Below are 14,062 nucleotides of genomic sequence, written 5' to 3' on the forward strand. Positions count from 1 at the left end.
GGCCTCCCGCCCTCCTCCCCGGGGATTACCTGTATCTTCGGCCTCTGCTAGGCCCTTGCGCAGCTCCGCGGTGATCGGAGACGGCCCCGGAGGACCCGGGGATCTCCCTGCAGGCTTCAGAGGACCGCGCCCGCAGCCGCCAATGACAGTGCGGTCTGCGGGGGCACGGCCCACTCGACGAATGGCACAGCGGCGGGGGCGGCGTTTGGCAGCCCGCCCCCATCAGGTGACACAGGCCTCGGCCTCAGGGCCTTGCGCGGCCCTTGCGGGATGGCTTCAGGCCTGACGAGGCCTTCATGGTGTTCCGGCGGCCTTCTCCGCCCTCCGACGGCAGCGACGCGGCCCCGGGCTTCTCTGCAGGCCCTGGTGATAACGGGGACAATCTTTCCGGCCCTTGGCCACAGCGGTGAGTGATTCCTTTTCAGGATCCCCGACGGGGGTGGCAGAAATTAAGGGCTGGCCCACAGCTCAGGGGGTGGCGATGTGTTCGGCGGCTAGCGCCCCCTTGCTCCCACGGTGATGCCCCAGCTCAGGGCAGGTAGACTGGGAGGTGGCAGGCCGCCCGCCGGTGACAGAACAAGCTAGGAAGGGGTCCAGGTTAAGTCAGGGAGTGCAGGAGTGGCACAGCGCAGATACCTGGTCGATCCCCCAGCAGTTTTGTGGTAAGTTTCTGTGGTAAGTTTCTGAGGTAAGTTTCTGTAGTAAGTTTCTGTGGTAAGTTTCTGTAGTCCTTTTGGCGCTTGTTGGTTCTGGCGCCCTTAGTAGTTTGGTTCCTTGGGGGGGGTAGATTGAGTTGGTGACTGAAGGCTTGGAAGGTTGCCCCTGGGTTCCCCTCCCGCTGGGCCAGATCAGTGGGCTAGTTCAGGATCCCTCACTCAACTTAAAAGGCAGCACCTAAGCCCTGTCACTTTCAGTGGCATAGGTCCCTGACTAGGCTCTACCGCCTAAACTCCTGCATAGGTTCCCCCAGGTCTGCGTCACCCCAACTGACTAAAAATGTTCCCTCCTTACCTTAAGTAGCCCTAGTTCAGGTGACCACCCTCTAAGGCGGCAAAAGTAAACCCCACCCTTCTTCTAGAAGGTTCCAGCAAGTTCCAGGAGCTTCCCCACTATAGCTATAGGAGAAAAAGGCGGGCTGGTGACTGGAGTAGGAATAGTAATTAAATTAAATTTATTTTCAAACACTTACACCTTTTAAATAGTGAGGGGAGAAGGGATAGTAATTAACTTATGTTTAGTGTCCAACACCTACCCCTATTAAATAGTGACTTGAGTGGGAATAGTAAATTAATTATTTTTAGTGTCCAGCACCTACCCTAATTAAATGGTGACTTTAGTAGGAATAGTAAATTAATTAGGTTTAGTGTCCAGCACAAACCCTAATTAAATAGTGACTCGAGTAGGAATAGTAAACTAATTAAGTTTGGTGACCAGCACCTACCCTAATTAAATAGTGACTGGAGTAGGAAAAGTAAATTAATTAAGTTTAGTGTCTACCACCTACCCCTATTAAATATTGACTGGAGTGGGAATTGTAAATTAAATAGGTTTAGTCTCCAGCACCTACCACAATTAAATAGTGACTGGAGTAGGAATAGTAATTAAATTAATTTTAGTGTCCAGCAAACACGCCAATTAAATGCTGACTGGAGTGGAAATAGTAAACTAATTAAGATTAGTGTCCAGCACCAACACCTATTAAATAGTGACTGGTGTAGGAACAGTAATTAAATTACATTTATTTTCCAGCACTTACACCTTTTAAATAGTGAGGGGAGAAGGGATAGTAATTTACTTATGTTTAGTGTCCAACACCTACCCCCATTAAATGGAGACTTTAGTAGGAATAGTAAATTAATTAAGTTTAGTGACCAGCACCTACCCTAATTAAATAGTGACTGGAGTATGAATAGTAAATTAATTAATTTTATTGTTCAGCACCTTCCCCATTAAATAGTGACTGGAGTGGGAATAGTAAATTAATTAAGTTTAGTGACCAGCACCTGCCCAAATTAAAAAGTGACTTGTGTGGGAAAAGTAAATTAATTATTCTTAGTGTCCAGCACCTACCCTAATTAAATAGTGACTGGGGTAGGAATAGTAAATTAATTGAGTTCAGTGACTAGCACCTACCCTAATAAATAGTAACTGGAGTATTAATAGTACATTAATTAAGTTTATTGTACAGCACCTACCACTACTAAATAGTGACTGGAGTGGGAATAGTAATTAAATTAAGTTAAGTGACCAGCACCTATTCCAATTAAATAGTAACTGGATTAGGAATAGTAAATTAATTAAGATTGTTGACCATCACCTACCCTAATTAAACAGTGACTGGAGTAGGAACAGTACATTTATTAAGTTTAGTGTCCAGCACCTACCCCTATTAAATATTGACTGTAGTGGGTATTGTAAATTAAATAGGTTTAGTCTCCAGCACCTACCGCAATTAAAAAGTGACTGGAGTAGGAATAGTAATCAAATTAACTTTAGTGTCCAGCACCTACACCTATTAAATAGTGACTGGAGTAGGAAGAGTAATTAAATTAAGTTTAGTGTCCAGCACCTATTCCAATTAAATAGTGACTGGAGTAGGAATAGTAATTAAATTAAGTTTAGTGTCCAGCACCTACCCCTATTAAATAGTGACTGAAGTGGGAATAGTAAATTAATTTAGTGTCCAGCACCTACCCTAATTAATAGTGAGTGGAGTAGGAATAGAAAACTAATTAAGTTTAGTGACCAGCCCCTACCCTAATTAAATAGTGACTGAAGAAGAAATAGTAAATTAATTACGTTTAGTGTCCAGCACCTACCCTAATAAATAGTGAATGGAATAGGAATAGTAAATCAATTAAGTTTGGTGACCAGCACCTGCCCTAATTAAATAGCGGCTGGAGTAGGAATAGTAAATTAATTAACTTTAGTGTCCACCACCTACCCCTATTAAATATTGACTGGAGTCGGAATTGTAAATTAAATAGGTTTAGTCTCCAGCACCTACCGCAAATAAATAGTGACTGGAGTAGGAATAATAATTAAATTAAGCTTAGTGTCCAGCACCTATTCCAAATGAATAGTGACTGGAGTAGGAATACTAATTACATTATGTTTAGTGTCCAGCACCTGCAACTGTTAAATAGTGACTGGAGAAGGAATAGTTGTTAAATTCAGTTTAGTGTCCAGTACATACCTCAATTAAATACTGACTGGAGTGGAAAAAGTAAATTAATTAAGATTAGTGTCCAGCACCTACACCTATTAAAAATTGACTGGAGTAGGAATAGTAATTAAATTAAATTTAGTGTCCAGCACCTACACCTTTTTAATATTGACAGGAGTACGAATAGTAATTAACTTCAGTTTAGTGTCCAGCACCTACCCCTATTAAATAGTGACTTGAGTAGGAATAGTAAATTAATTAAGTTTAGTGACCAGCCCCTACACCTATTAAATAGTGACTGGAGTAGGAATAGTAATTAAATTAAGTTTATTGTCCAGCACCTATTCCAATTAAATAGTGACTGGAGTAGGAATAGTAATTAAATTACATTTAGTGACCAGCATCTACCCTAATTAAATAGTGACTGTTGTAGGAAAAGTAAATTAATTAAGTTTAGAGTCCAGCACCTACACTAATTAAATAGTGACTGGAGTAGGAATAGTAAATTAATTAATTTTAGTCTCCACCATGTATCCCGATTAAATAGTGACTGGAGTAGGAATAGTAAATGAATTAAGTTCAGTGACCAGCACCTACCCTAATTAAATAGTGACTCGAGTAGGAATACTAAATTAATTAAGTTTAGTGTCCACCACCTACCCTATTAAATATCAACTGGAGTGGAAATTGTAAATTAAATAGGTTTAGTCTACAGCACCTACCGCAATTAAATAGTGACTGGAGGAGGAATAGTAATTAAATTAAGTTTAGTGTCCAGCACCTACACCTATTAAATAGTGACTAGAGTAGGAATAGTAATTAAATTAAGTTTAGTGTCCAGCACGTATTCCAAATAAATAGTGACTGGAGTTGGAATAGTATTTAAATTAAGTTTAGTGTCCAGCACCTACACCTATTAAATAGTGACTGGAGAAGGAATAGTAATCATATTCAGTTTAGTGTCCAGCACCTACACCTATTAAATAGTTACTGGAGTAGGAACAGTAATTAAATTTAGTGTACAGCACCGACCCCAATTAAATACTGACTGGAGTAGAAATAGTACATTAATTAAGCTTAGTGTCCAGCACCTAATTGAATTAAATAGTGACATTAGTAGGAATAGTAATTAAATTAAATTTAGTGTCCAGCACCTACACCTTTTAAATAGTGACGGGAGTAGGAATAGTAATTAAATTAAATTTAGTGTCCAGCACCTACCCCTATTAAATAGGGACTGGAGTGGGAATAGTAAATTGATTATGTTTATTGTCCAGCACCTACCCTAATTAAATAGTGACCGGAATAGGAATAGTAAATTAAATAAGTTTAGTGACCAGCAAATACCCTAATTAAATAGTGACTGGAGTATGAATAGTAGATTACTAAGTTTATTGGCAAGCAACTACCTCTATAAAATAGTGACTGGAGTGGGAATAGTTATTAAATTAAGTTTAGTGTCCAGCACCTATTCCGATTAAATAGTGACTGGATTAGCAATAGTAATTACATTAAGTTTAGTGTCCAGGACCTACACCGATTAAAAGGTGACTGGAGAAGGAATAGTAATTACATTAAGTTTAGCGTCCAGCACCTACCCCAAATTAAATACTGACTGGAGTTGAAATAGTAAATTAATTAAGATTAGTGTCCAGCACCTATACCTATTAAATAGTGACTGGAATAGGAATAGTAATTAAATTACATTTAGTGTCCAGCACCTACACCTTTTAAATAGTGACTGGAGTAGGAATAGTAAATTAATTAAGATTTGTGTCCAGCACCTACCCTAATTAAATAGTGACTTGAGTAGGAATAGTAAATTAATTAAGTGTGGTGAGCAGCAACTACCCTAATTAAATAGTGACTGGAGTCTGAATAGTAAATAATTAAGTTTATTGTCCTGCACCTACCACTACTAAATAGTTAATGGAGTGGGAATAGTAATTACATTAAGTTTAGCGTCCAGCACCTATTCCAATTAAATAGTGACTGGATTGGGAATAGTAATTAAATTAGGTTAAGTGACTAGCACCTACCCTAATTAAATAGTGACTGGAGTAGGAAAAGTAAATTAATTAAAATTAGTGTCCAGCACCTACCCTAATTAAATAGTGACTGGAGTAGGGATAGTAAATTAATTAAGATTGTTGACCAGCACCTACCCTAATTAAATAGTGACTGGTGTAGGAAAAGTAAATTAATTAGGTTTAGTGTCCAGCACCTACCCCTATTAAATATTGACTATATTGGGAATTGTAAACTAAGTTTAGTGTCCAGCACCTATTCCAATAAAATAGTGACTGGAGTAGGAATAGTAATTAAATTAAGTTTAGTGTCCAGCACCTACCCCTAATTAAATACTGACTGGAGTGGGAATAGTACATTAATTAAGTTTAGTGTCCAGCACCTACCCCTATTAAATAGTTACTGGAGTGGGAATAGTAAATTAATTTAGTGTCCAACACATACCCTAATTAATAGTGACTGGAGTAGGAATAGAAAATTAATTAAGTTTAGTGACCAGCACCTACCCTAATTAAATAGTGACTGAAGTAGGAATAGTAAATTAATTAAGTTTAGTGTCCAGCACCTACCCTAATAAATAGTGACTGGAATAGGAATAGTAAATCAATTAACTTTGGTGACCAGCACCTGCCCTAATTACATAGCGGCTGGAGTAGGAATAGTAAATTAATTAAGTTTAGTGTCCACCACCTACCCCTATTAAATATTGACTGGAGTTGGAATTGTAAATTAAATAGGTTTAGTCTCCAGCACCTACCGCAAATAAATAGTGACTGGAGTAGGAATAGTAATTAAATTAAGGGTAGTGTCCAGCACCTACACCTATTAAATAGCGACTGGAGTAGGAATAGTAATTAAATTAAATTTAGTGTCCAGCACATATTCCAATTAAATAGTGACTGGAGTAGGAATACTAATTAAATTATGTTTCGTGTCCAGCACCTGCAACTATTAAATAGTGACTGGAGAAGGAATAGTTATTAAATTAAGTTTAGTGTCCAGCACCTACCCCTATTAAATAGTGATTGGAGTAGGAATATTAAATAAATTAATGTTAGTGTCCAGCACCTACCTCAATTAAATACTGGCTGGAGTGGAAAATGTAAATTAATTAAGATTAGTGTCCAGCACCTACACCTATTAAATAGTGACTTGAGTAGGAATAGTAAATTAATTAAGTTTAGTGACCAGCCCCTAAACCTATTAAATAGTGACTGGAGTAATAATGGTAATCAAATTAACTTTCGCGTTCAGCACCTACACCTAATAAATAGTGACTGGAGTAGGAAGAGTAATTAAATTAAGTTTATTGTCCAGCACCTATTCCAATTAAATAGTGACTGGAGTAGGAATAGTAATTAAATAAAGTTTAGTGACCAGCATCTACTCTAATTAAATTGTTACTGTTGTAGGAATAGTAAATTAATTAAGTTTAGAGTCCAGCACCTCCACTAATTAAAAAGTGACTGGAGTAGGAATAGTAAATTAATTAATTTTAGTGTCCACCACGTATCCCTATTAAATAGTGACTGGAGTAGGAATAGTAAATGAATTAAGTTCAGTGACCAGCACCTACCCTAATTAAATAGTGACTCGAGTAGGAATAGTACATTAATTAAGTTAAGTTTCCAGCACCTACATAGTGAGTGGTGTAGGAATAGTACATTAATTAAGTTTGGTGACCAGCTCCTACCCTAATTATATAGTGACTGGTGTAGGAAAAATAAATTAATTAAGTTTAGTGTCCACCACCTACCCTATTAAATATTAACTGGAGTGGGAATTGTAAATGAAATAGGTTTAGTCTACAGCACCTACCGCAATTAAATAGTGACTGGAGTAGGAATAGTAATTAAATTAAGCTTAGTGTCCAGCACCTACACCTATTAAATAGTGACGGGAGAAGGAATAGTAATTGAATTCAGTTTAGTGTCCAGCACCTACACCTATTAAATAGTGACTGGAGTAGGAACAGTAATTAAATTTAGTGTACAGCACCTACCCCAATTAAATACTGACTGGAGTAGAAATAGTAAATTATTAAGATTAGTGTCCAGCACCTAATCCTATTAAATAGTGACATTAGTAGGAATAGTAATTACATTAAATTTAGTTTCCAGCACCTGCACCTTTTAAATAGTGACGGGAGTAGGAATAGTAAATTAATTAAGATTTGTGTCCAGCACCTACCCTAATTAAATAGTGAATGGAGTAGGAATAGTAAATTAATTAAGTGTGGTGAGCAGCACCTACCGTAATTAAATAGTGACTGGAGTAGGAATAGTAAATGAATTAAGTTCAGTGACCAGCACCTACCCTAATTAAATAGTGACTCGAGTAGGAATACTAAATTAATTAAGTTTAGTGTCCACCACCTACCCTATTAAATATCAACTGGAGTGGAAATTGTAAATTAAATAGGTTTAGTCTACAGCACCTACCGCAATTAAATAGTGACTGGAGTAGGAATAGTAATTAAATTAAGCTTAATGTCCAGCACCTACACCAATAAATAGTGACTGGAGAAGGAATAGTAATCATATTCAGTTTAGTGTCCAGCACCTACACCTATTAAATAGTTACTGGAGTAGGAACAGTAATTAAATTTAGTGTACAGCACCTACCCCAATTAAATACTGACTGGAGTAGAAATAGTACATTAATTAAGATTAGTGTCCAGCACCTAATTGAATTAAATAGTGACATTAGTAGGAATAGTAATTAAATTAAATTTAGTGTCCAGCACCTACACCTTTTAAATAGTGACGGGAGTAGGAATAGTAATTAAATTAAATTTAGTGTCCAGCACCTACCCCTATTAAATAGGGACTGGAGTGGGAATAGTAAATTGATTATGTTTATTGTCCAGCACCTACCCTAATTAAATAGTGACCGGAATAGGAATAGTAAATTAAATAAGTTTAGTGACCAGCAAATACCCTAATTAAATAGTGACTGGAGTATGAATAGTAGATTACTAAGTTTATTGGCAAGCAAATACCTCTATAAAATAGTGACTGGAGTGGGAATAGTTATTAAATTAAGTTTAGTGTCCAGCACCTATTCCGATTAAATAGTGACTGGATTAGCAATAGTAATTACATTAAGTTTAGTGTCCAGGACCTACACCGATTAAAAGGTGACTGGAGAAGGAATAGTAATTACATTAAGTTTAGCGTCCAGCACCTACCCCAAATTAAATACTGACTGGAGTTGAAATAGTAAATTAATTAAGATTAGTGTCCAGCACCTATACCTATTAAATAGTGACTGGAATAGGAATAGTAATTAAATTACATTTAGTGTCCAGCACCTACACCTTTTAAATAGTGACTGGAGTAGGAATAGTAAATTAATTAAGATTTGTGTCCAGCACCTACCCTAATTAAATAGTGACTTGAGTAGGAATAGTAAATTAATTAAGTGTGGTGAGCAGCAAATACCCTAATTAAATAGTGACTGGAGTCTGAATAGTAAATAATTAAGTTTATTGTCCTGCACCTACCACTACTAAATAGTTAATGGAGTGGGAATAGTAATTACATTAAGTTTAGCGTCCAGCACCTATTCCAATTAAATAGTGACTGGATTGGGAATAGTAATTAAATTAGGTTAAGTGACTAGCACCTACCCTAATTAAATAGTGACTGGAGTAGGAAAAGTAAATTAATTAAAATTAGTGTCCAGCACCTACCCTAATTAAATAGTGACTGGAGTAGGGATAGTAAATTAATTAAGATTGTTGACCAGCACCTACCCTAATTAAATAGTGACTGGTGTAGGAAAAGTAAATTAATTAGGTTTAGTGTCCAGCACCTACCCCTATTAAATATTGACTATATTGGGAATTGTAAACTAAGTTTAGTGTCCAGCACCTATTCCAATAAAATAGTGACTGGAGTAGGAATAGTAATTAAATTAAGTTTAGTGTCCAGCACCTACCCCTAATTAAATACTGACTGGAGTGGGAATAGTACATTAATTAAGTTTAGTGTCCAGCACCTACCCCTATTAAATAGTTACTGGAGTGGGAATAGTAAATTAATTTAGTGTCCAACACATACCCTAATTAATAGTGACTGGAGTAGGAATAGAAAATTAATTAAGTTTAGTGACCAGCACCTACCCTAATTAAATAGTGACTGAAGTAGGAATAGTAAATTAATTAAGTTTAGTGTCCAGCACCTACCCTAATAAATAGTGACTGGAATAGGAATAGTAAATCAATTAACTTTGGTGACCAGCACCTGCCCTAATTACATAGCGGCTGGAGTAGGAATAGTAAATTAATTAAGTTTAGTGTCCACCACCTACCCCTATTAAATATTGACTGGAGTTGGAATTGTAAATTAAATAGGTTTAGTCTCCAGCACCTACCGCAAATAAATAGTGACTGGAGTAGGAATAGTAATTAAATTAAGGGTAGTGTCCAGCACCTACACCTATTAAATAGCGACTGGAGTAGGAATAGTAATTAAATTAAATTTAGTGTCCAGCACCTATTCCAATTAAATAGTGACTGGAGTAGGAATACTAATTAAATTATGTTTCGTGTCCAGCACCTGCAACTATTAAATAGTGACTGGAGAAGGAATAGTTATTAAATTAAGTTTAGTGTCCAGCACCTACCCCTATTTAATAGTGATTGGAGTAGGAATATTAAATAAATTAATGTTAGTGTCCAGCACCTACCTCAATTAAATACTGGCTGGAGTGGAAAATGTAAATTAATTAAGATTAGTGTCCAGCACCTACACCTATCCTATTAAATAGTGACTTGAGTAGGAATAGTAAATTAATTAAGTTTAGTGACCAGCCCCTCAACCTATTAAATAGTGACTGGAGTAATAATGGTAATCAAATTAACTTTCGCGTTCAGCACCTACACCTAATAAATAGTGACTGGAGTAGGAAGAGTAATTAAATTAAGTTTATTGTCCAGCACCTATTCCAATTAAATAGTGACTGGAGTAGGAATAGTAATTAAATAAAGTTTAGTGACCAGCATCTACTCTAATTAAATTGTTACTGTTGTAGGAATAGTAAATTAATTAAGTTTAGAGTCCAGCACCTCCACTAATTAAAAAGTGACTGGAGTAGGAATAGTAAATTAATTAATTTTAGTGTCCACCACGTATCCCTATTAAATAGTGACTGGAGTAGGAATAGTAAATGAATTAAGTTCAGTGACCAGCACCTACCCTAATTAAATAGTGACTCGAGTAGGAATAGTACATTAATTAAGTTAAGTTTCCAGCACCTACATAGTGAGTGGTGTAGGAATAGTACATTAATTAAGTTTGGTGACCAGCTCCTACCCTAATTATATAGTGACTGGTGTAGGAAAAATAAATTAATTAAGTTTAGTGTCCACCACCTACCCTATTAAATATTAACTGGAGTGGGAATTGTAAATGAAATAGGTTTAGTCTACAGCACCTACCGCAATTAAATAGTGACTGGAGTAGGAATAGTAATTAAATTAAGCTTAGTGTCCAGCACCTACACCTATTAAATAGTGACGGGAGAAGGAATAGTAATTGAATTCAGTTTAGTGTCCAGCACCTACACCTATTAAATAGTGACTGGAGTAGGAACAGTAATTAAATTTAGTGTACAGCACCTACCCCAATTAAATACTGACTGGAGTAGAAATAGTAAATTATTAAGATTAGTGTCCAGCACCTAATCCTATTAAATAGTGACATTAGTAGGAATAGTAATTACATTAAATTTAGTTTCCAGCACCTGCACCTTTTAAATAGTGACGGGAGTAGGAATAGTAAATTAATTAAGATTTGTGTCCAGCACCTACCCTAATTAAATAGTGAATGGAGTAGGAATAGTAAATTAATTAAGTGTGGTGAGCAGCACCTACCGTAATTAAATAGTGACTGGAGTAGGAATAGTAAATGAATTAAGTTCAGTGACCAGCACCTACCCTAATTAAATAGTGACTCGAGTAGGAATAGTACATTAATTAAGTTAAGTTTCCAGCACCTACCCTAAAAAAATAGTGAGTGGTGTAGGAATAGTACATTAATTAAGTTTGGTGACCAGCTCCTACCCTAATTATATAGTGACTGGTGTAGGAAAAATAAATTAATTAAGTTTAGTGTCCACCACCTACCCTATTAAATATTAACTGGAGTGGGAATTGTAAATGAAATAGGTTTAGTCTACAGCACCTACCGCAATTAAATAGTGACTGGAGTAGGAATAGTAATTAAATTAAGCTTAGTGTCCAGCACCTACACCTATTAAATAGTGACGGGAGAAGGAATAGTAATTGAATTCAGTTTAGTGTCCAGCACCTACACCTATTAAATAGTGACTGGAGTAGGAACAGTAATTAAATGTAGTGTACAGCACCTACCCCAATTAAATACTGACTGGAGTAGAAATAGTAAATTATTAAGATTAGTGTCCAGCACCTAATCCTATTAAATAGTGACATTAGTAGGAATAGTAATTACATTAAATTTAGTTTCCAGCACCTGCACCTTTTAAATAGTGACGGGAGTAGGAATAGTAAATTAATTGAGATTTGTGTCCAGCACCTACCCTAATTAAATAGTGAATGGAGTAGGAATAGTAAATTAATTAAGTGTGGTGAGCAGCAGCTACCGTAATTAAATAGTGACTGGAGTATGAATAGTAAATAATTAAGTTTATTGTGCAGCAACTACCTCTATAAAATAGTGACTGGAGTGGGAATGGTAATTAAATTAAGTTTAGTGTCCAGCACCTACACCTATTAAATAGTGACTGGAGAAGGAATAGTAATTAAATTCAGTTTAGTGTCCAGAACCTACACCTATTAAATAGTGACTGGAGAAGGAATAGTAATTAAATTAAGTTTAGTGTCCAGCACATATCCTAATTAAATACTGACTGGAGTGGAAATAGTAAAGTAATTAAGATTAGTGTCCAGCACCTACACCTATTAAATAGTGACTGGAGTATGAATAGTAATTAAATTAAGTTTATTGTCCAGCACCTACCCCAATTAAATACTGACTGGAGTGGAAATAGTAAATGAATTAAGATTAGTGTCCAGCACCTACACCTATTAAATAGTGACTGGAGTAGGAATAGTTATAAAATTACATTTAGTGTCCAGCACCTACGCCTTTTAAATAGTGACTGGAGTTGGAATAGTAATACATTATGTTTATTGTCCAGCTCCTACCCATATTAAATAGTGACTGCAGTGATAATAGTAAATTAATTATGTGTAGTGTCCAGCACCTACCCTAATTAAATAGTGACTGGAGTAGTAATAGTAAATTAATTAAGTTTAGTGTCCAGCACCTACCCCTAATTAAATACTGACTGGAGTGGGAAAAGTAAATGAATTATGTTTAGTGTCCAGCTCCTACACCTATTAAATAGTGACTGGAGTAGGAATAGTAATTAAATTAAGCGTAGTGTCCAGCACCTACACCTATTAAATAGCGACTGGAGTAGGAATAGTAATTAAATTAAATTTAGTGTCCAGCACCTATTCCAATTAAATAGTGACTGGAGTAGGAATACTAATTAAATTATGTTTCGTGTCCAGCACCTGCAACCATTAAATAGTGACTGGAGAAGGAATAGTTATTAAATTAAGTTTAGTGTCCAGCACCTACCCCTATTAAATAGTGATTGGAGTAGGAATATTAAATAAATTAATGTTAGTGTCCAGCACCTACCTCAATTGAATACTGGCTGGAGTGGAAAATGTAAATTAATTATGATTAGTGTCCAGCACCTACACCTATTAAATAGTGAATTGAGTAGGAATAGTAAATTAATTAAGTTTAGTGACCAGCCCCTACACCTATTAAATAGTGACTGGAGTAATAATAGTAATCAAATTAACTTTCGTGTTCAGCACCTACACCTAATAAATAGTGACTGGAGTAGGAAGAGTAATTAAATTAAGTTTATTGTCCAGCACCTATTCCAATTAAATAGTGACTGGAGTAGGAATAGTAATTAAATAAAGTTTAGTGACCAGCATCTACTCTAATTAAATTGTTACTGTTGTAGGAATAGTAAATTAATTAAGTTTAGAGTCCAGCACCTCCACTAATTAAAAAGTGACTGGAGTAGGAATAGTAAATTAATTAATTTTAGTGTCCACCACGTATCCCTATTAAATAGTGACTGGAGTAGGAATAGTAAATGAATTAAGTTCAGTGACCAGCACCTACCCTAATTAAATAGTGACTCGAGTAGGAATAGTACATTAATTAAGTTAAGTTTCCAGCACCTACCCTAAAAAAATAGTGAGTGGTGTAGGAATAGTACATTAATTAAGTTTGGTGACCAGCTCCTACCCTAATTATATAGTGACTGGTGTAGGAAAAATAAATTAATTAAGTTTAGTGTCCACCACCTACCCTATTAAATATTAACTGGAGTGGGAATTGTAAATGAAATAGGTTTAGTCTACAGCACCTACCACAATTAAATAGTGACTGGAGTAGGAATAGTAATTAAATTAAGCTTAGTGTCCAGCACCTACACCTATTAAATAGTGACTGGAGAAGGAATAGTAATTGAATTCAGTTTAGTGTCCAGCACCTACACCTATTAAATAGTGACTGGAGTAGGAACAGTAATTAAATTTAGTGTACAGCACCTACCCCAATTAAATACTGACTGGAGTAGAAATAGTAAATTATTAAGATTAGTGTCCAGCACCTAATCCTATTAAATAGTGACATTAGTAGGAATAGTAATTACATTAAATTTAGTTTCCAGCACCTGCACCTTTTAAATAGTGACGGGAGTAGGAATAGTAAATTAATTAAGATTTGTGTCCAGCACCTACCCTAATTAAATAGTGAATGGAGTAGGAATAGTAAATTAATTAAG

This window comes from Triturus cristatus, chromosome 3_1 (assembly GCF_964204655.1).
Source record: "Triturus cristatus chromosome 3_1, aTriCri1.1, whole genome shotgun sequence".
Lineage (NCBI taxonomy): Eukaryota > Metazoa > Chordata > Amphibia > Caudata > Salamandridae > Triturus > Triturus cristatus.